This window comes from Lissotriton helveticus, chromosome 9 (assembly GCF_964261635.1).
Source record: "Lissotriton helveticus chromosome 9, aLisHel1.1, whole genome shotgun sequence".
NCBI lineage: Eukaryota > Metazoa > Chordata > Amphibia > Caudata > Salamandridae > Lissotriton > Lissotriton helveticus.
The window spans coordinates 1,258,988,804-1,259,013,160 of record NC_136070.1 but is presented as its reverse complement, the minus strand read 5'-3'; the positions used below and the strand labels follow the sequence as shown (position 1 = coordinate 1,259,013,160).

Sequence of the window (24,357 nt, the reverse complement as noted above, 5' to 3'; positions counted from 1 at the left end):
TCTGTAGCTGGTTGTGGGTTTATAGGGGAATAGGCCGGGAAGTAATTTAATTATAATTGATTCAATGTTTTAATTTATTTATTGGTATTTAAAAAAAAAAATCTTTTTATTACAACAAGACATCTCCATTACAGTGCACATCAGTCAGCATCTGCAGTTCATTGGCAAATACAACAATGCAATCAAGTAAATCCCCTCTTCATGACCCGCAGCGGCCTACAAACCATGGATCAAACTCCTGTGGAAACCATTATGCAGTACCAAGGCACCTACCATACCCGGAACTAAATCCCCCCCTCCCCCCCAAACTGTCAATCACTCCCGGCCCACTACTCCTCCCCCCGGCGCCTCAATATGTCCATTGGCACTCTTGGTTACGGTTGGTTGAGCCCTGAGTGAACAGAACATTTGTGTCACAAACCGTTCAGACAAAAAGGAAAATGTCGTTAGTGGACAACACATCATCCCGGTGTAGTTCTAATTTGGGTGTCCATCCAAGCCCCTCTGCCAGCCATATTCTCTCCCACTTCTTCGGGCAACCCCGGCTGCTATAAATAACCTTCTCCGCCCTCTGGCACCAGTCTAAGTCCCGCTCCCATTCCTCCACCGTTGGCAAAAGATCACTCCCCCATAGCCTAGCTATATTTCTCTTGGACACCATACTTCCTAGGCCTAACCATGTCTTGTCCCATTTTGGCAAGGTAACATCACTCATCACCCCTAGAACGTGTCATTGTAATTATTTAAATTTTAAAATATATTTATTGGTATTTATTTTTAATTAATTGTTAATTATTTTTCAATTGTTAATTAATTAATTGTAAATTGGTAATTAATTTGTATTAATAGGTAATGATTTTTAATACATATTTGTTATTTGTATTTTTAATTGATTAATTATTATATTATATTTAATTGGTAAATATTTTTAATTAATTTGTAATTGGTATTCATATATATATATTTTTTTTAATTAATATATGAAGTATTTACTTTCCCTACTGTTGCACTCACTGGAGTGAGAATAGTAATTTTTACCTCTACAGTATCCAGCCCTTTCCCTACTGTTGCACTCTCTGGAGTGGGAATGGTAATTTTTACCCCCACGCTATCCAACGCTTTCCCTACTGTTGCACTCTCTGGAGTGGGAATAGTAATTTTTACCCTCCCGCTATCCAATGCTTTTCCTACTGTTGCACTCTCTGGAGTGGGAATAGTAATTTTTACCCCTATGCTATCCAATGCTTTCCCTACTGTTGCACTCTCTGGAGTGGGAATAGCAATTTTAACCCCTACGCTATCCAATGCTTTCCCTACTGTTGCACTCTCTGGAGTGGGAATAGTAATTTTTACCCTCCCGCTATCCAACGCTTTCCCTAATGTTGCACTCACTGGAGTGGGAATAGTAATTTTTACCCCTACGCTATCCAACGCTTTCCCTACTGTTGCACTCACTGGAGTGGGAATAGTAATTTTTACCCCTACGCTATCCAACGCTTTCCCTACTGTTGCACTCTCTGTAGCGGGAATAGTAATTTTTACCCTCCCACTATCCAACGCTTTCCCTACTGTTGCACTCTCTGGGGTGGGAATAGTAATTTTTACACCTACGCTATCCAACGCTTTCCCTACTGTTGCACTCTCTGGAGTGGGAATAGTAATTTCTACCCCTACGCTATCCAACGCTTTCCATACTGTTGCACTCTCTGGAGTGGGAATAGTAATTTTTACCCTCCCGCTATCCAATGCTTTTCCTACTGTTTCACTCTCTGGAGTGTGAATAGTAATTTTAACCCCTACGCTATCCAACGCTTTCCCTACCGTTGCACTCTCTGGAGTGGGAATAGTAATTTTTACCTCTACGCTATCCAAAGCTTTCCCTACTGTTGCACTCACTGGAGTGAGAACAGTAATTTTTACCCCTACGCTATCCAAGGCTTTCCCTACTATTGCACTCTCTGGCGTGGGAATAGTGATTTTTACCCCTACGCTATCCAACGCTTTCCCTATTGTTGCACTCTCTGGAGTGGGAATAGTAATTTTTACCCTCCCGCTATCCTACGCTTTTCCTACTGTTGCAGTCTCTGGAGTGTGAATAGTAATTTTAACCCCTACGCTATCCAACGCTTTCCCTACCGTTGCACTCTCTGGAGTGGGAATAGTAATTTGTACCCCTACGCTATCCAAAGATTTCCCTACTGTTGCACTCACTGGAGTGGGAACAGTAATTGTTACCCCTACACTATCCAACCCTTTCCCTACTGTTGCACTCACTGGAGTGGGAATAGTAATGTTTACCCCTACACTATCCAACACTTTCCCTACTGTTGCACTCTCTGGAGTGGGAATAGTAATTTTTACCCATACGCTATCCAACGCTTTCCCTACTGCACTCTCTTGAGTGGGAATAGTAATTTTTACCATCCCGCTATCCAACGCTTTCCCTACTGTTGCACTCACTGGAGTGGGAATAGTAATTTTTACCCCTACGCTATCCAACACTTTCCCTACTGTTGCACTCACAGGAGTGGGAATAGTATATTTTACCCCTACGCTATCCAATGCTTTCCCTACTGTTGCACTCTCTGGAGTGGGAATAGTAATTTTTACCCTTCCACTATCCAACGCTTTCCCTACTGTTGCATTCTCTGGAGTGGGAATAGAAATTATTACCCCTACGCTATCCAACGCTTTCCCTACTGTTGCACTCACTGGAGTGGGAATAGTACATTTTACCCCTACGCTATCCAACGCTTTCCCTACTGTTGCACTCTCTGGAGTGGGAATAGTAATTTTTACCCTCCCGCTATCCAATGCTTTTCCTACTGTTTCACTCTCTGGAGTGTGAATAGTAATTTTAACCCCTACGCTATCCAACGCTTTCCCTACCATTGCACTCTCTGGAGTGGGAATAGTAATTTTTACCTCTACGCTATCCAAAGCTTTCCCTACTGTTGCACTCACTGGAGTGGGAACAGTAATTTTTACCCCTACACTATCCAACGCTTTCCCTACTATTGCACTCTGGCGTGGGAATAGTGATTTTTACCCCTACGCTATCCAACACTTTCCCTATTGTTGCACTCTCTGGAGTGGGAATAGTAATTTTTACCCTCCCGCTATCCTACGCTTTTCCTACTGTTGCAGTCTCTGGAGTGTGAATAGTAATTATAACCCCTACGCTATCCAACGCTTTCCCTATCGTTGCACTCTCTGGAGTGGGAATAGTAATTTGTACCCCTACGCTATCCAAAGATTTCCCTACTGTTGCACTCACTGGAGTGGGAACAGTAATTTTTACCCCTACACTATCCAACGCTTTCCCTACTGTTGCACTCACTGGAGTGGGAATAGTAATTTTTATCCCTACGCTATCCAACGCTTCCCCTACTGTTGCACTCCCTGGAGTGGGAATAGTAATTTTTACCCTCCCGCTATCCAACGCTTTTCCTACTGTTGCAGTCTCTGGAGTGTGAATAGTAATGTTTACCCCTATACTATCCAACACTTTCCCTACTGTTGCACTCTCTGGAGTGGGAATAGTAATTTTTACCCATACGCTATCCAACGCTTTCCCTACTGTTGCACTCTCTGGAGTGGGAATAGTAATTTTTACCCATACGCTATCCAACGCTTTCCCTACTGCACTCTCTTGAGTGGGAATAGTAATTTTTACCATCCCGCTATCCAACGCTTTCCCTACTGTTGCACTCACTGGAGTGGGAATAGTAATTTTTACCCCTACGCTATCCAACACTTTCCCTACTGTTGCACTCACAGGAGTGGGAATAGTATATTTTACCCCTACGCTATCCAATGCTTTCCCTACTGTTGCACTCTCTGGAGTGGGAATAGTAATTTTTACCCTTCCACTATCCAACGCTTTCCCTACTGTTGCATTCTCTGGAGTGGGAATAGAAATTATTACCCCTACGCTATCCAACGCTTTCCCTACTGTTGCACTCACTGGAGTGGGAATAGTACATTTTACCCCTACGCTATCCAACGCTTTCCCTACTGTTGCACTCTCTGGAGTGGGAATAGTAATTTTTACCCTCCCGCTATCCAATGCTTTTCCTACTGTTTCACTCTCTGGAGTGTGAATAGTAATTTTAACCCCTACGCTATCCAACGCTTTCCCTACCATTGCACTCTCTGGAGTGGGAATAGTAATTTTTACCTCTACGCTATCCAAAGCTTTCCCTACTGTTGCACTCACTGGAGTGGGAACAGTAATTTTTACCCCTACACTATCCAACGCTTTCCCTACTATTGCACTCTGGCGTGGGAATAGTGATTTTTACCCCTACGCTATCCAACACTTTCCCTATTGTTGCACTCTCTGGAGTGGGAATAGTAATTTTTACCCTCCCGCTATCCTACGCTTTTCCTACTGTTGCAGTCTCTGGAGTGTGAATAGTAATTATAACCCCTACGCTATCCAACGCTTTCCCTATCGTTGCACTCTCTGGAGTGGGAATAGTAATTTGTACCCCTACGCTATCCAAAGATTTCCCTACTGTTGCACTCACTGGAGTGGGAACAGTAATTTTTACCCCTACACTATCCAACGCTTTCCCTACTGTTGCACTCACTGGAGTGGGAATAGTAATTTTTATCCCTACGCTATCCAACGCTTCCCCTACTGTTGCACTCCCTGGAGTGGGAATAGTAATTTTTACCCTCCCGCTATCCAACGCTTTTCCTACTGTTGCAGTCTCTGGAGTGTGAATAGTAATGTTTACCCCTATACTATCCAACACTTTCCCTACTGTTGCACTCTCTGGAGTGGGAATAGTAATTTTTACCCATACGCTATCCAACGCTTTCCCTACTGTTGCACTCTATTGAGTGGGAATAGTAATTTTTACCATCCCGCTATCCAACGCTTTCCCTACTGTTTCACTCACTGAAGTCGGAATAGTAATTTTTACCCCTACGCTATCCAACGCTTTCCCTACTGTTGCACTCACCGGAGTGGGAATAGTATATTGTACCCCTACGCTATCCAATGATTTCCCTACTGTTGCACTCACTGGAGTGGGAATAGTAATTTTTACCCTTACGCTATCCTACGCTTTCCCTACTGTTGCACTCCCTGGAGTGGGAATAATAATTTTTACCCTCCCACTATCCAACGCTTTCCCTACTGTTGCATTCTCTGGAGTGGGAATAGAAATTATTACCCCTACGCTATCCAACGCTTTCCCTACTGTTGCACTCACTGGAGTGGGAATAGTAAATTTTACCCCTACGCTATCCAACGCTTTCCCTACTGTTGCACTCTCTGGAGTGGGAATAGTAATTTTTACCCTCCCACTATCCAACGCTTTTCGTACTGTTCCACTCTCTGGAGTGGGAATAGTACGTTTTTACCCCTACGCTATCCAACGCTTTCCATACTGTTGCACTCTCTGGAGTGGGAATAGTAATTTTTACCCCTATGCTATCCAACGCTTTCCCTACCGTTGCACTCTCTGGAGTGGGAATAGTAATTTTTACCTCTACGCTATTCAAATCTTTCCCTACTGTTGCACTCACTGGAGTGGGAACAGTAATTTTTACCCCTACGCTATCCAACGGTTTCCCTACTATTGCACTCTCTGGCGTGGGAATAATAATTTTTACCCCTACGCTATCCAACGCTTTCCCTACTGTTGCACTCTCTGGAGTGGGAATAGTAATTTTTACCCTCCCGCTATCCTACGCTTTTCCTACTGTTGCAGTCTCTGGAGTGTGAATAGTAATTTTAACCCCTACGCTATCCAACGCTTTCCCTACTGTTGCACTCACTGGAGTGGGAATAGTAATTTTTACCCCTATGCTATCCAACGCTTTCCCTACTGTTGCACTCTCTGGAGTGGGAATAGTAATTTCTACCCCTACGCTATCCAACGCTTTCCCTACTGTTGCACTCCCTGCAGTGGGAATAGTAATTTTTACCCTCCCGCTATCCAACGCTTTTCCTACTGTTGCAGTCTCTGGAGTGTGAATAGTAATATTTACTCCAACACGATCCAACGCTTTCCCTACTGTTGCACTCTCTGAAGTGGGAATAGTAATTTTTACCCATACGCTATCCAACGCTTTCCCTACTGTTGCACTCTCTTGAGTGGGAATAGTAATTTTTACCATCCCGCTATCCAACGCTTTCCCTACTTTTGCACTCACTAGAGTGGGAATAGTAATTTTTACCCCTACGCTATCCAACGCTTTCCCTACTGTTGCACTCACCGGAGTGGGAATAGTATATTTTACCCCTACGCTATCCAATGCTTTCTCTACTGTTGCACTCACTGGAGTGGGTATAGTAATTTTTACCCTTACGCTATCCATCGCTTTCCCTACTGTTGCACTCTCTGGAGTGGGAATAGTAATGTTTACCCTCCCACTATCCAACGCTTTCCCTACTGTTGCATTCTCTGGAGTGGGAATAGTATGTTTTTACCCCTACGCTATCCAAAGCTTTCCCTACTTTTGCACCCACTGGAGTGGGAACAGTAATTTTTACCCCTACGCTATCCAACACCTTCCCTACTATTGCACTCTCTGGAGTGGGAATAATAATTTTTACCTCTACGCTATCCAACGCTTTCCCTACTATTGCACTCTGTGGAGTGGGAATAGTAATGTTTACCCTCCCGCTATCCAACGCTTTTCCTACTGTTGCAGTCTCTGGAGTGTGAATAGTAATTTTAACCCCTACGCTATCCAACGCTTTCCCTACCGTTGCACTCTCTGGAGTGGGAATAGTGATTTGTACCCCTACGCTATCCAAAGATTTCCCTACTGTTGCACTCACTGGAGTGGGAACAGTAATTTTTACCCCTACACTATCCAACGCTTTCCCTACTGTTGCACTCACTGGAGTGGAAATAGTAATTTTTACCCCTATGCTATCCAACGCTTTCCCTACTGTTGCACTCTCTGGAGTGGGAATAGTAATATTTACCCCTACGCTATTCAACGCTTCCCATACTGTTGCACTCTCTGGAGTGGGAATAGTAATTTTTACCCTCCCGCTATCCAACGCTTTTCCTACTGTTGCATTCACTGGAGTGGGAATAGTAATTTTTACCCCTACGCTGTCCAACGCTTTCCCTACTGTTGCACTCTCTGGAGTGGGAATAGTAATTTTTACCCTCCCACTATCCAACGCTTTCCCTACTGTTGCACTCTCTGGAGTGGGAATAGTAATTTTTACCCCCCCACTATCCAATGCTTTCCCTACTGTTGCATTCTCTGGAGTGGGAATAGTAATTTTTACCCCTACACTATCCAACGCTTTCCCTACTGTTGCACTCACTGGAGTGGGAATAGTAAATTTTACCCCTACGCAATCCAACGCTTTCCCTACTGTTGCACTCTCTGGAGTGGGAATAGTATTTTTTACCCTCCCACTATCCAATGATTTTCCTACTGTTTCACTCTCTGGAGTGTGAATAGTAATTTTAACCCCTAGGCTATCCAACGCTTTCCCTACCGTTGCACTCTCTGGAGTGGGAATAGGAATTTTTACCCCTACGCTATCCAAAGCTTTCCCTACTGTTGCACTCTCTGGAGTGGGAATAGTAATTTTTACCCTCCCACTATCCAACGCTTTCCCTACTGTTGCATTCTCTGGAGTGGGAATAGTAATTTTTACCCCTACGCTATCCAACGCTTTCCCTACTGTTGCACTCTCTGGAGTCGGAATAGTAATTTTTACCCCTACGCTATCCAACGCTTTCCCTACTGTTGCACTCTCTGGAGTGGGAATAGTAATTTTTACCCTCCCACTATCCAATGATTTTCCTACTGTTTCACTCTCTGGAGTGTGAATAGTAATTTTAACCCCTAGGCTATCCAACGCTTTCCCTACCGTTGCACCTTCTGGAGTGGGAATAGGAATTTTTACCCCTATGCTATCCAAAGCTTTCCCTACTGTTGCACTCACTGGAGTGGGAACAGTAATTTCTACCCCTACGCTATCCAATGCTTTCCCTACTAATGCACTCTCTAGAGTGGGAATAGTAATTTTTACCCCTACGCTATCCAACACTTTCCCTACTGTTGCACTCCCTGGAGTGGGAATAGTAATTTTTACCCTCCCGCTATCCAACGCTTTGCCTACTGTTGCACTCTCTGGAGTGTGAATAGTAATTTTAACCCCTACGCTATCCAACGCTTTCCCTACCGTTGCACTCTTTGGAGTGGGAATAGTAATTTTTACCCCTACGCTATCCAATGCTTTCCCGACTGTTGCACTCTCTGGAGTGGGAATAGTAATTTGCACCCCTACGCTATCCAAAGCTTTCCCTACTGTTGCACTCCCTGGAGTGGGAACAGTAATTTTTACCCCTACACTATCCAATGCTTTCCCTACTGTTGCACTCACTGGAGTGGGAATAGTAATTTTTACTCCTACACTATCCAACGCTTTCCCTACTGTTGCACTCACTGGAGTGGGAATAGTAATTTTCACCCCTACACTATCCAACGCTTTCCTTACTGTTGCACTCTTTGGAGTGGGAATAGTCATTTGTACCCCTACGCTTTCCAAGGCTTTCCCTACTGTTGCACTCACTGGAGTGGGAACAGTAATTTTTACACCTACACTATCCAACGCTTTCCCTACTGTTGCACTCACTGGAGTGGGAATAATAATTTTTACCCCTATGCTATCCAACACTTTCCCTACTGTTGCACTCTCTGGAGTGGGAATAGTAATTTTTACCCTCCCGCTATCCAACGCTTTGCCTACTGTTGCACTCACTGGAGTGGGAATAGTAATTTTTACCCTTACGCTATCCAACACTTTCCCTACTGTTGCACACTCTGGAGTGTGAATAGTAATTTTAACCCCTACCCTATCCAACGCTTTCCCTGCTGTTGCACTCTCTGGAGTGGAATTAGTAATTTTTACCCCTACGCTATCCAAAGCTTTCCTTACTGTTGCACTCACTGGAGTGGGAACAGTCATCTTTACCCCTACGCTATCCAACGCTTTCCCTACTGTTGCACTCACTGGAGTCGGAATAGTAATTTGTACCCCTATGCTATCCAACGCTTTCCCTACTGTTGCACTCTCTGGAGTGGGAATAGTAATTTTTACCCTCCCACTATCCAATGCTTTCCCTACTGTTGCATTCTCTGGAGTGGGAATAGTAATTTTTACCCCTACGCTATCCAACGCTTTCCCTACTGTTGCACTCACTGGAGTGGGAATAGTAAATTTTACCCCTACGCAATCCAACGCTTTCCCTACTGTTGCACTCTCTGGAGTGGGAATAGTAATTTTTTACCCTCCCACTATCCAATGATTTTCCTACTGTTTCACTCTCTGGAGTGTGAATAGTAATTTTAACCCCTAGGCTATCCAACGCTTTCCCTACCGTTGCACTCTCTGGAGTGGGAATAGGAATTTTTACCCCTACGCTATCCAAAGCTTTCCCTACTGTTGCACTCTCTGGAGTGGGAATAGTAATTTTTACCCTCCCACTATCCAACGCTTTCCCTACTGTTGCATTCTCTGGAGTGGGAATAGTAATTTTTACCCCTACGCTATCCAACGCTTTCCCTACTGTTGCACTCTCTGGAGTCGGAATAGTAATTTTTACCCCTACGCTATCCAACGCTTTCCCTACTGTTGCACTCTCTGGAGTGGCAATAGTAATTTTTACCCTCCCACTATCCAATGATTTTCCTACTGTTTCACTCTCTGGAGTGTGAATAGTAATTTTAACCCCTAGGCTATCCAACGCTTTCCCTACCGTTGCACCTTCTGGAGTGGGAATAGGAATTTTTACCCCTATGCTATCCAAAGCTTTCCCTACTGTTGCACTCACTGGAGTGGGAACAGTAATTTCTACCCCTACGCTATCCAATGCTTTCCCTACTAATGCACTCTCTGGAGTGGGAATAGTAATTTTTACCCCTACGCTATCCAACACTTTCCCTACTGTTGCACTCCCTGGAGTGGGAATAGTAATTTTTACCCTCCCGCTATCCAACGCTTTGCCTACTGTTGCACTCTCTGGAGTGTGAATAGTAATTTTAACCCCTACGCTATCCAACGCTTTCCCTACCGTTGCACTCTTTGGAGTGGGAATAGTAATTTTTACCCCTACGCTATCCAACGCTTTCCCGACTGTTGCACTCTCTGGAGTGGGAATAGTAATTTGCACCCCTACGCTATCCAAAGCTTTCCCTACTGTTGCACTCCCTGGAGTGGGAACAGTAATTTTTACCCCTACACTATCCAATGCTTTCCCTACTGTTGCACTCACTGGAGTGGGAATAGTAATTTTTACCCCTACACTATCCAACGCTTTCCCTACTGTTGCACTCACTGGAGTGGGAATAGTAATTTTCACCCCTACACTATCCAACGCTTTCCTTACTGTTGCACTCTTTGGAGTGGGAATAGTCATTTGTACCCCTACGCTTTCCAAGGCTTTCCCTACTGTTGCACTCACTGGAGTGGGAACAGTAATTTTTACACCTACACTATCCAACGCTTTCCCTACTGTTGCACTCACTGGAGTGGGAATAATAATTTTTACCCCTATGCTATCCAACACTTTCCCTACTGTTGCACTCTCTGGAGTGGGAATAGTAATTTTTACCCTCCCGCTATCCAACGCTTTGCCTACTGTTGCACTCACTGGAGTGGGAATAGTAATTTTTACCCTTACGCTATCCAACACTTTCCCTACTGTTGCACACTCTGGAGTGTGAATAGTAATTTTAACCCCTACCCTATCCAACGCTTTCCCTACTGTTGCACTCTCTGGAGTGGGATTAGTAATTTTTACCCCTACGCTATCCAAAGCTTTCCTTACTGTTGCACTCACTGGAGTGGGAACAGTCATCTTTACCCCTACGCTATCCAACGCTTTCCCTACTGTTGCACTCACTGGAGTCGGAATAGTAATTTGTACCCCTATGCTATCCAACGCTTTCCCTACTGTTGCACTCTCTGGAGTGGGAATAGTAATTTTTACTGCTTCGCTATCCAACGCTTTCCCTACTGTTGCAGTCTCTGGAGTGTGAATAGTAATTTTAACCCCTACGCTATCCAACGCTTTCCCTACCGTTGCACTCTCTGGAGTGTGAATAGTAATTTTTACCCCTACGCTATGCAACGCTTTCTCTACTGTTGCACTCACTGGAGTGGTAATAGTACATTTTACCCTTTCCGCTATCCTACGGTAAAAATATTTTATATTTTTTATTAATATTACGTCCATATATATAAATATATGTAATAATAAATACATTTGTATGTTTTTTTAACTTACATTAATTATTTATTAATTTTAAGGTTATTTAAGTATTTTAAGTATGTTTAAGTTAATTATATTTATTATTTCATTAATTTTTAATTACTGTAAAGCATTAAAAAAATTCAATATTTTTACTTACTATATTTTTTACATCGATATTTTTAATTCAATATATTTGTACTTACCTGTTTGGAGATAGGAAGTTGATATTTTGGCATTCTATAGTTTTTTACTCGATATTATGGTAATTCTATATTTTTGTCATCGATATTGTTTCAGTGATCCGTCCATATCTATTTGGCCATGCAAAGCCACGCAGAGTGGCTTTACGTCGCCCCATAGATATGATTCAGAGGCTTGCGCCGCTGGAGTGTCAAAAAAAGTGACGCTCTGGCAGCAAAAGCCTCTCATAAATAAGGCCCCTGGTCTGAGCTGGACTGATAGATGCATCAGCTCCTGGTAGAGAGGGAATAACCCACTACAAGTTAGTGAGGTGTGTGTGTAGGGTATACTGTGCACGAACACACTTACCACTGCTTTGGAAACTCACGTTCAGATTTAATAATGTTTCGCACCATGGTCTTCATAAGGAGGTTTGGGACTCGAGCCAGGAAGTATTTTGCAGTCCTGTCTGAATAATTTTACATTTTATGACATATATTCTGCCAATTCAAGCCAACATGATGTCAAACAAAGTTGAATAAACTTTCAGAAATGGGGTCATACAAAAACAGCCGAAATATGTTCCTAAAAATCCTTAAAATTACACTATAAAGAGAGGCAAAGAGGTAAAGGTTGGCAGAGATGGAGAGTAGGAAAGATAACGAAATAGACAGATGCGCGGTAACAATAGAGAAATATCACTTTCCCGAATTCCCAAGGAAGGTGGGTGCCGTAGGAAACTGCCCACTTTGCCCATGCCTTAAAATATCTCTGCACAGCATTCAAGTTGAGCAGCGCATCACAAAGCAGCGCAAATGGTCAACAATCGAACATACAGAATTGTTTTGCTTCAAATGTCACTGCATATGCAATGCTAAAGAGTATTATGTCACATGTTTTAAACCCCACTGTTAATATACACACCAAGAAGCAGTATGAGGTACTAATTATAGAACATTCATAACATTTCACTTTAACTTCCACCTTCTAAAGTCACACAAAGTTGCACAACCTGTCTCTAACTGAAAGGCTAAAAGCATATTAAAAGATCTGTACGCAATGCGGATGAGTCGGGGTGGATGGGATTGCGTAATTTTTCCATAAAAACTTGCAACGTTTGCATGGGGCAGCACCCTTACTTAGAAAATAACAAAGGTAGAGACTTAAAATAAAACCCCAGAGGAAATAATGCTAAATTGAATTAACCTATTTTAAGTTTTTTTTTATATATACATGCATTTAATTTAATGTTAAACTAAATATTTTTAAAAAACATTCATTTTTAAAAACTTTAAAAATCACAGTATTTAAATATTTTTATAAATAGCTTTTTATCAGTTTTGAATACATAATAAATAAAAATAGATTTATACATTAGGTGGGATTTTTAATTTTTAAATATTTAAAACGATAATTTTTATTTAATTTAATGTATTCAAAATAATAAAATATTTAATTCAAAATTGGGTTAATAATGCTGATGCTTTTAAAAATGTGCTTACATTTAAAATACATGTTTAAAATACATTTGAATGTTTCCATAAACATATTGTTATCATTAATTGTATTTAAACTTCAATAAACTTTCTCCTATACTTTACCATTAGGAAATCTCTGCCCAGGTGACAGAGATCTCTGCCTAAGTGTGAAAAGTTACAAATAGTAACTTTACACTAGCAAATTATGTTCCAGATCCGGATTTCAGGGGTTGAAGACATGTAAGCCTACACAATTTATAATAAATGTCCACTTGTAAATTTTGAATAGCCTTAAGTATTAAATTTACTGAAAAGTGTCAGAGTAAATTTACCAGGGCATACTCACTTGGGGCCATATTATCAAGAACGGCGTTAAAATTATCACCGCTTTAAAGCCGCGATAATTTGCCCCCGAGTAAGTTTACCTTTGTGACTAGCCCCCTACATCTCCTAGTCTCACCTCTGGATGCTAGTTCTGATGCATGCTTAAAATGTTGATAGTATTTAAACCGTATTCATTGTTCAGGTTATTAAAAATCAATTATAACATCCTCTCATCACCTGGTTTCAAAACAGATAAACAATTCAAATCATAAACATAAAAAATACTCTCAACTGACACTCCCCTGGCATCCCAACACTCTATGACCTCACCACACATACCAACATTCTACAGCACATCCACACTGGCTGAGCAGCAAGGGCCATGAATCAGGAAAGATGCATTGCATTGAAGATGAGATACAACATTCTATTCCCAAAAATGTACAAAATAACAAGTGTTAGGATGTACATTTCTTTTTTTTTTACTTTCTTTGTTGGGTTTTTGTAATTCCGAAAACATCTCATTTCCAACTAGACGGATGTTACATACATGTGCATCGGCAGCAGTTCGTTCAGATTACATTGCTCATGGTCTGGTCATCACTTCGGCAGCATTCATAAATACGTATCCACAAGTTTGCAAAAGGCAGTTTCAAATCCACGATCGTTCCCTCCTCCCATGGTTCAGCTTGTTTCAGGTAGTTGACAATTCCCTTCCCGGGCCTAGGCTATTCCTCCCAGGTAACATGTGTCCGCCCATCCCCCCATTGACCACAGCCTCCCATTCGTATTACATGCCTGCATTTTCTACTGTATGGTGTCCAGTGCAAGTGGGTGATCTAACACGTATGTTCTCAAGGGGTCCCATATTTCTTGTCGCTTGGAGGTAGATGGCAGTAGTTCAGCATAAATGACTGATTGCTCCTGACAAAATATGAGGTCTTGTACCCACTCCTTGAACTTGGGGGCCCGTCCCCTCCCCCACTTGCAGGCCACCCTTCGTTTGGCAAGTAGCAGACCCAATTTCCTGGCCAACAGGTCCACTCTCTCAGTGTATCCCAGCAATGCAGTGAGAGGGGTGGCTGGCATCGGGGACCCAGTCATTTGTCCCAAGGCTTCAAACACCTTCTGCCAGTATCCCGTCATTGGTTTGCATCCCTATGCTAAATGTTGACAAAGCCCGCCCACTAATGGTCCGCATTCCTTATCACTCTTATTTGCCTGCTTCGTATTTGTGCTCCAGCCTGTCAATCTTGTTGTTGAACCTCCCATGGAACATTACCTCTTTACTGTTGATTGGCTGGCATCTCTGCTTCCACTGCTTGTTTTTCAAGCACTACTTTTTAATTTCTGTTAAGCACTCCCTCCCCTCATATTCCTGTTTTCTCTTCTACATCTTTTACCTTCTTGGAATGGGTGAAATCTCTGCAATTCTGATGAGAAAAATAACAACAGTTACCGGCCCCACTGGAACTAAACTGCATCTCGTAAGAAGGCCTACAAGGGGCATTTACTCTTTGGTGTTGAGCACTCTCTAAGTGTGGATGTGTTTTCACACTGTTGCCCTCGTGTACTTCTTTCCCCGTGCACTCCTTTATGCTCTCTGTTATCCAAGTGCTTCTCCCCACCTCTGCCAAAGTGCTCGGCCGCCCCCTCAGCCCCCCTTGTTTGTTGTGCATGAAGTGAAGTTCTTTGCAGCAAAATCGGCCCTGTAACAAAAACGGCCCCCAGGGGCCCAAAACCGGCCCCCACCGGTGCGGCGCACCGGGGGATTGCCCGGTGCCTCCTACTGCCAGTCCGGCCCTGCCTGTTGCACTTGCCCGTGTGCTTCTCCCCATTGCATCCCTGCACCTCTGTGTTGCTTACCCCACACACGTGCTCGGTGTTGCTTAGTACTTGTGTGTCGGGCGTCTAGCCGGTGAGATGTTAGGGGACCAGCCGGGTGAGACTGGGACAAGACCGGATAACTAGAGTGTGACATAAACAAGAGAGTAGCTGAGGGCTGGAAGGGAAGCAGAACAGAAGCTGAGGACTGAAGCAGATTAGAACAGGCTAAGAATAGGGAACTAGCAGTCCACAGGGAAAACACAAGTACTAACAACAGGAAGGTAAAGCAGGGAAATGACAGACAAGCGATCATAAATGATAGTTTGGCTGCTCCTCAGAAATGTTCTCTCTGTGAAGTGAAAAGATCTTGCATGAACACAAGGAGCAGATTAATCTCAGAGTTCGAGTATAGCATCAGCAGCTCCTGTGGAGAAGTAGTGCAGAGTGGTCCTCTGTGCCAAAGGACAAAGCCGCCTTGGAGTCTAACTGGCACCGTTGGAAGCTAAAACAACGGTTGATGGACAGAATGCAGAACAATGTCATACATTCACCCCAGTACAGAGATCTGGGCCTAAATCCATCGTTTATTTTGCTCACCATGCCATTCCAGTTTGGACCCAGCCATATGCAAATCAGTCTTGACCCTGTGCCCCAGTGGGAACAGTCCAGCCCGGACTGCCAAGCCAGGTCCTTCCTGGACTGGAAACAAGCTTCCTAGGACCAGTTTCGGGCTTTCAGCCCTCATCAGCCAGGATAGCTTGATTCCAGTGCCATGGAGAGCACGGGACTCACGTCTGAGCATATCCGTGCATATGACCATGTCTGAACTGGGGTGATGGAGTGAGCTAAAGAATGATGATGGATTAAACCCAGATCAGTTGACTGGGGGTGAGTGCTTGCAATGTTCACCACTCCATTCATTATCCATTTTGGTTTTACCCTTGGAAACTAAGACAATCAGAAGTACAATACAAGCACAAGACAGAAGAACAGGGAACAGAACATGCAATAAGAAAACAGAAACTGGGCTCAGGGAAAAGCAGAACTGGAATCAGGGGCTGGAAACGGACTGCAACACACAGAGTTGAAATACTGAAAGCAAGGCTAGGAAGATCTAAACTCAAAAAAGGCAAGGCAGAAATATGCAGATAAACAGGAACACCAAACACAAGGCAAGGAGTCTGTAAATAACAGGACCGATCAAGAAGAGGGAAGGCAGGAGACTATGACCAATGGCTAACACAGAAACAGAGATGCAGGGAAACAAGGGACAGAACCAGATCCTGGGGGTGGCATATTGTCAAGCAGCGCTATTAAATGCCAGATCCCTTCCAAAACACAAACTAGAAATCGCCGACTTGATTGACACGCATAAACTGGATCTCCTATTCATCACAGAGACTTGGGGTGATGAAGCCTCCGGACCAGACTTTAGAGCAACAACTCCCACTAACTACAGTGTATGCAGATTAGATAGGCCAAAAAAGAAAGGTGGTGGCATTGCTATAATCTATAAAGACCACTTCAAACTTACGACGAAACAATTTATTTGCCCTGAATATGAGTCTCTCATTTTTACACTAGGCCTTTCGGCCAAATCATCCTTCAAGGGCATGCTAATTTATCGCCCACCTGGGTCAAGATCCAAGTTCCTAGCCAATATAGGCAACTTAATTGAAGCAGCTGCAGACTCCCCACACTTCACCATACTAGGTGACTTTAACTTTCACCTAGAAGCCCTCAACAACCATGACACAACACAGCTACTCACAGACCTAGCAGCTGCTGGCCTGCTGCAACTGATAACTTCTCCAACGCACCAGGCAGGCCACACATTAGATGGTCTATTCACTAACAGTCCCCTTGTAACTATTACCCAAATCATTCCCCTCATCTGGACAGACCATGCAGCGATCTGTTTCACTGTTGGTATTAACTCTACCAAACCTACTCTCACTGCCCCCTTTCAATCTTCCTACAGAGATTGGAAAAACATCGATTTAGTTCAGTTGGCAGAGATGATGCAGGAAAATCATATTCCCTATGAACAAGATCCCGTTATAGCGTCTTCCAATTATCTGATCAACTTAGACATGGCCTGTAAAATACTAGCCCCAATCAAAACATCCCATCGGAACAGGAAAATACCATCAGCCCCATGGTTTACTGAAGCCCTTCGGACTCAGAGACAATATTGCAGGAACCTTTAAAGGCAGTGGCGCCGCAATTACAGCCATGCTGACAAAACGACCTATAAAAATGCCCTTTCCATCTACAAAAGACTGATAGTTGCCGAAAAAAGCCTCTACTATACTTCTCAAATCGATCAGGCAAAAAACTCGGCAGGAGAACTATTTCGGGTGGTCACTACGTTGTCCAATCCCCCTGCCCCGCGCCTAGAAGGCTCTCAGTCTTTAGCGGACGCTCTGGCCAGTTTCTTTGAGGAAAAGGTTAATTCCATTTTCACTACCTTTTCGCATTCCTCCCTTTCACCCTCCCCTGCGTCACTCTCTATTAATACTTCGCCCGTCTTCTCATCTTTCCACACCATTGACCAGGACCACATTCGACGCCTGGTGACCAGCATTAAATCCGGATCCCCCCTTGACCCATGTCCCCCTGCCATCCTCAACCTCATCCCAGAAGCTATCTCTCCCGCATTGTCTACCATCTGCAATGCCATGTTTTCAACAGGCATATACCCTTCAGTCTGGAAGGTGGCTATCATTAAGCCACTTCTAAAAAAGCCAACTCTGGACCCTCTCCTCCCCGCCAGTTACAGACCCACCGCCTGTCTCCCTTTCCCAGTCAAGATTTTCGAAAAAACTATGAACATCCAACTTTCGAAATTCATCAACAACAACAATCAACTTGACGATACTCAGTTTGGCTTCAGACAGGGGCATGGGACGGAAACAGCACTGCTAAAGGCCGCAGATGAAATTAGAGCAACAATGGATATGGGAGGAGCGGCGGTCCTAATACTTCTGGACCTTTCCGCAGCATTTGACACGGTCGATCATGTCACTCTGATCGACCGTGTCTCAGCTCTGGGAATAAGAGGCAAGGCTAAAGATCTGATTGCCTCATTCCTAGACAATCGCTCTCAGACTGTCAGGATGGGCAACTTCACCTCCCAGACCTTCTCCCTCCCATGCGGTGTTCCACAGGGCTCCTCGCTAAGTCCGACGCTTTTTAATATCTATGTATCGGACTTAGCGAGGTTGATAAAATCTTATGGAATTGCCCTTACAATGTACGCCGATGATACCCAACTAGTGTTATCTGTGCACAACAATGGAGCATCCGTCGCAGCCAACTTTCAAGAGGGAATGAAGGCGATAAGCTCCTGGATGTCATCAAATTGCCTCAAACTTAACTCCGATAAAACGGAGGTGATGACATTCGGGAGCCTGCAGCCTGCCTGGTCCCCTCAATGGTGGCCTCCTCAGCTGGGACCTCCCCCCCAACCGGTGGTCAAGGTCCGCAACGTGGAGTCACTTTTGACAATAAGCTGACTTTCCTCCATCACGCCAACACTGTTGTTTCATCTGCCTTCTACACTCTAAAAAAAATAAAAAAAACTACTTCCTTACCTACCACAGTCGGCGGGCAAAACACTTATCAGCACCTTAGTGTTTTCAAGAACCGACTACTGCAACTCCCTTCTCCTGAATGCTCAGGAAAAGGTTCTCAATAAACTCCAGTCAGTGCAAAATGCTGCGGCCAGAACTTTACTATCCATCCCTAAATTTACCTCAACCTCCCCTTACATTAAAGAACTACACTGGCTCCCTATTAGGAGCCGAATCAAATTTAAGGCTCTGTGCATAGCCTACAAAACCCTGAACAATGCAGGACCAAAGTTTCTAAAGGAAGCCCTCCGTCCATTGGAACAACGCAGGACCTTACGATCTTCCTCAGCCTACTTGGTAAATGTCCCTCGGATAAGAAAGGCCAGCTGGGGAGATAGATGTTTCACTACCGCCACGGCCAAATTATGGAACACTCTTCCACTCCACATCAAAACTGCCCCCACGCTTCTCAAATTCAGAAAGAGCCTCAAAACATGGCTGTTCTCCTCCTCCTAACTTCTCCGTCATATCATAAGTGAGTTCTGTAACAATAGCGCCGAGACACCCGTATGGGTATTTGCGCGCTTTAAAAATCGCTAAAATAAATAAATAAATGAGTTGTGTCGCCCTTGCATCATGCAAGGAGGCGTGAGGCTGACGCAAATAGGGAGTCCGATTTATCAAGCTACGCAAGGGCCACCTTGCGTGGTGCTGCGTGCCTTGCGTTACTCAGCCTCAAGGAGGCGTTCCGTGGGTGGAGCGCGGGTCCCACACACACACCCATGGATTTTGGCGCATTCGCAGATTTACCATTACTAGTAGACCCGGGAATGCTTCAAAATGCTACGCCTCCCCAGGAAAGGTGCAACGAGGAGAAATAGCTGTATTCTGCAGCATACATTAGGAAAAATGCCTCAGTGGATTGTTTTGTCCGGGGCATTTTCTTTTTTCTATGTGTGCTGGCGCAAGGGTGCCTGTGTTGGCGCAAGGCAGAACATTGAGTGCCAGTGCAAGGAAAGGACAGAAATGAGCTGTATAATGTTAAATACGGCAGATTCCTGCCCTTTCACGCAGCGCACAAACGCTGCATAAAATAATGCTAAACATGCCCCTAAGAATTAACCAAGAACAGGGAAATGGGATCTGGGAATAAGGGAGGCAGAACCCAAGAACAAGCTTGTAATAACAGCAGCAGGAACACAACAGAGCAGAAGGAAACTCAACAGAAGTCAGTAGCAGGAAATCCAAGAACCACCAATGAAGGGAAGGCTGAACTGGGACCTGGAGAAGTAAGACCAGAGGGTCCAGGAGACATGAGCCAGGGAATGGGAAAACCTGGAACTGGGTATGGTTTGGAACATATCTAGAGAAGGGTCCAGAATTCGAATGTAAAGGGAACGGGGCAAACGTAGGATCCAGGAACAAGTCTAGTGAACAGAAAACCACCATCAGATTTAGGAAGGGTCTGAAGACAGAGGGAACTACAAAGACCTTAATGCATCAGGGACTTGGAACAGAAACCTGGACTAAAAGTTGAGGCAAAACTAAGTATGGTAAGTGTTAGTGTGCTTATTGGCTAATACTGCTACAAAGGCAGGTTTACTAAAGGGCCCTCGTGAGTGATATCTATTGGCAGGATGCCAGAATTCTGACACTATGTTGCTTTGGCGTCCCCACCCTCGTGTTGCTTTGGGTCCCCCGCCTGTGTTGCTTTTGCTTTCCCCCACCCTCCCCCTGTGTTGCTCCCATGCTCTCCCATGTTGCTTCCATTTCCACCCACCTGCTTTTTGGAAAAAAAGCTTTGTGCATTTAATTTTCTTTTTAGTTACTGATCCAACTCGGAAAAAGAAAAAAAAGCACCACGCAATTATGCAGGTGGGCACGTGCAGTGCTTAATTTAAGCCGGAGCTTTCTGGTGCTGAGCACCGGCACTTAATTGGTTTCCGGTGCTCGGCATCGGTACCTAATTGTCAATATCACATTTAGGCAAGTCTGCCACAAGGTGGTGCTGCTCATGTAATTTAGAGCTGAGCAGTATAACAGCTATTTATGGAAACAATATACATAAAAAAATTACTAATACTTGCCTCCCCAGCCATTCCTTTATCTTTGGGGACCTGGAATAATCTGAACTGTTGCATTTACATGCAAGAGAGATGGTTAGTAGTTGTTTTGGCAGCAATGACAGGGGCGATGGATGGTGCAAGCTGCCGTGGCCTCCTGGTCAGAGCCCTGGCACTTAATATTTTACAAATTAAGCACTGTGCACGTGTGGTGCATGCGCCTACAAAATGATGCAGCTCTTACATCAAAGGCTTATTTAAAAATATTTTTAAACCTTAGCCATGTAGCAGAGCAACAGAGATGCTGTCAATCAAGCATGCTAAAAACCATTGGCAAAGCCAATAGATCACAAAGGTGAGACTTATTGTCTTTGCCAATGTTTATTTTAAAGTAGGACCATGTCAGATTTGACTATGGTTGGTTCCTGTCTGTAGTGGATTAATGAACAAAAAAACATGTTCAACTCTGCCTTTTGTCCTTTCATAGTCACTGTGTACCTGCAATACAGAGGAAAAGTATTTGCATAAAAAATATTCTATGTAAAACACGTCAGTATAATAAAGGTGCTATAAAAAGACCACGTTTTTATTATCTTAAAAGAATGAGTCACTCTCTCCACAGGGAAATACTTCTCCTTCCTGGTGGTATTTTTAACTGCAGTCGACAGCACAGCCCCACCAGCAGTGATGAAAGCAGAGGGGGCGTGGTCTCTCTGAAGATAGTTAAAAATCCCACTGGTGCAGCAGCCTTTTTCCTGGGCCTTTCTGGGATATAAAGGGGATGCAGTCAGGAGGGGGAGTAAAGCATTCCAAGTTTTAAGTGTGTATGTATGTATATGTAACAATATAACTCACAAGAGGAGTGCAGCCGGTGGGGGGAGTAGGGGGGATTAGGAGGGTGGTGCACTTTGCACCAAGACCTGTGTATTTTTGGGGCCCCACACTCCTGTTGCAAAATGTATTTTTATAAAATAGGTCAAACCTTAGTATCCTGGCACAAGAGGACACTAGTGCCGGGCACCACTTATGCCTACCTATAGCATATGTTTGGAGATCTCTGCCATGATGTTATAGGAGTAAATGTGGGAGAGTCAGGAGCGTCTACTTTCCAGGGGGTGGCGATAGGGTAAAATAAAGGAAGGGCCCAGGAAGTGGCATGCAAATACATAATACACGCACAATAAGAAGGGACATGCACATACAAAAACACACCCACAATAAGGAGGGACGTACAAATACAAAATGCACCCGCAATAAGAAGAGGCGTGTAAATACAAAAACACACCCGCAATAAGATGGGACGATCAAATACAAAAACACACCCGCAATAAGGAGGGACGTGCAAATACAAAAACACACCCGTAATAAGAAGGGACGTGCAAATACAAAAACACACCCACAATAAGATGGGACGATCAAATACAAAAACACACCCGCAATAAGATGGTACGATCAAATACAAAAACACACCCGCAATATGGAGGGATGTGGAAATACAAAAACACACACGTAATAAGAAGGGACGTGCAAATACAAAATGCACCCGCAATAAGAAGAGGCGTGTAAATGCAAAAACACACCCGCAATAAGATGGGACAATCAAATACAAAAACACACCCGCAGTAAGATGGGATGATCGAATACAAAAACACACCCGCAATAAGGAGGGATGTGGAAATGCAAAAACACACCCGCAATAAGGAGGGACATGCACATACAAAAACACACCCACAATAAGGAGGGACGTACAAATACAAAATGCACCCGCAATAAGAAGAGGCGTGTAAATACAAAAACACACCCGCAATAAGATGGGACGATCAAATACAAAAACACACCCGCACTAAGGAGGGACGTGCAAATACAAAAACACACCCGTAATAAGAAGGGACGTGCAAATACAAAAACACACCCACAATAAGATGGGACGATCAAATACAAAAACACACCCGCAATAAGATGGGACGATCAAATACAAAAACACACCCGCAATATGGAGGGATGTGGAAATACAAAAACACACCCGTAATAAGAAGGGACGTGCAAATACAAAATGCACCCGCAATAAGAAGAGGCGTGTAAATACAAAAACACACCCGCAATAAGATGGGACGATCAAATACAAAAACACACCCGCAATAAGATGGGATGATCGAATACAAAAACACACCCGCAATAAGGAGGGATGTGGAAATGCAAAAACACACCCACAATAAGGAGGGACATGCACATACAAAAACACACCCACAATAAGGAAGGACGTACAAATACAAAATGCACCCGCAATAAGAAGAGGCGTGTAAATACAAAAACACACCCGCAATAAGATGGGACGATCAAATACAAAAACACACCCGCAATAAGGAGGGACGTGCAAATACAAAAACACACCCGCAATAAGATGGGACGATCAAATACAAAAACACACCCGCAATAAGATGGGATGATCGAATACAAAAACACACCCGCAATAAGGAGGGACATGCACATACAAAAACACACCCACAATAAGGAGGGACGTACAAATGCAAAATGCACCCGCAATAAGAAGAGGCGTGTAAATTCAAAAACACACCCGCAATAAGATGGGACGATCAAATACAAAAACATACCCGCAATAAGGAGGGACGTGCAAATACAAAAACACACCCGTAATAAGAAGGGACGTGCAAATACAAAAACACACCCGCAATAAGATGGGACGATCAAATACAAAAACACACCCGCAATAAGATGGGACGATCAAATACAAAAACACACCCGCAATATGGAGGGATGTGGAAATTCAAAAACACACCCGTAATAAGAAGGGACGTGCAAATACAAAAACACACCCGCAATAAGATGGGACGATCAAATCCAAAAACACACCCGCAATAAGATGGGATGATCGAATACAAAAACACACCTGCAATAAGGAGGGATGTGGAAATGCAAAAACACACCTGCAATAAGGAGGGATGTGGAAATACAAAAACACACCCGTAATAAGAAGGAACGTACAAATACAAAAACACACCCACAATAGGATGGGACAATTAAATACAAAAACACACCCGCAATAAGAAGGGACGTGCAAATACAAAAACACACCCGCAATAAGGAGGGACGTACAAATACAAAATGCACCCGCAATAAGATGGGACGATCAAATACAAAAACACACCCGCAATAATGAGGGATGTGGAAATACAAAAACACACCTGTAATAAGATGGGACGATCAAATACAAAAACACACCCGCAATAAGATGGGACGACCAAATACGAAAACACACCCGCAATAAAATGGGACGATCAAATACAAAAACACACCCGCAATAACGAGGGATGTGGAAATACAAAAACACACCTGTAATAAGAAGGGGCGTGCAAATACAAAAACACACCCACAATAAGAAGAAACCCGCAAACACAAAAACCCACCCGCAAAAAAAAGGGATGTGCAAACACAAAAATACATCCACAATATGAAGCGTCCGAAGCAATGTGTAAACACACCCTCAATAAGAAGGGACATTCAAACACAACAACACACCCGCAATAACAAGGGACGTTCAACCACAACACACCCACAATAAGAAGGGACGTTCAAACACAACAACACACCCACAATAAGAAGGGACGTTCAACCACAACACACCCACAATAAGAAGTGACGT

The 24,357-nt window shown here is 43.7% G+C and overlaps 1 long non-coding RNA gene across 2 annotated transcripts in view; it reads right to left on the bottom strand.

Moving 5' to 3' along the window:
* The window catches only part of LOC144783474 (uncharacterized), a 453,048-nt gene that overhangs the window by 5,757 nt on the left and 422,934 nt on the right, over positions 1 to 24,357 (bottom strand). For both annotated transcript variants that reach the window (XR_013601453.1, XR_013601452.1), the window contains exon 3: positions 11,799 to 11,898. This is a non-coding gene — a long non-coding RNA (uncharacterized LOC144783474). The remainder of the gene's footprint in view (positions 1 to 11,798; positions 11,899 to 24,357) is intronic.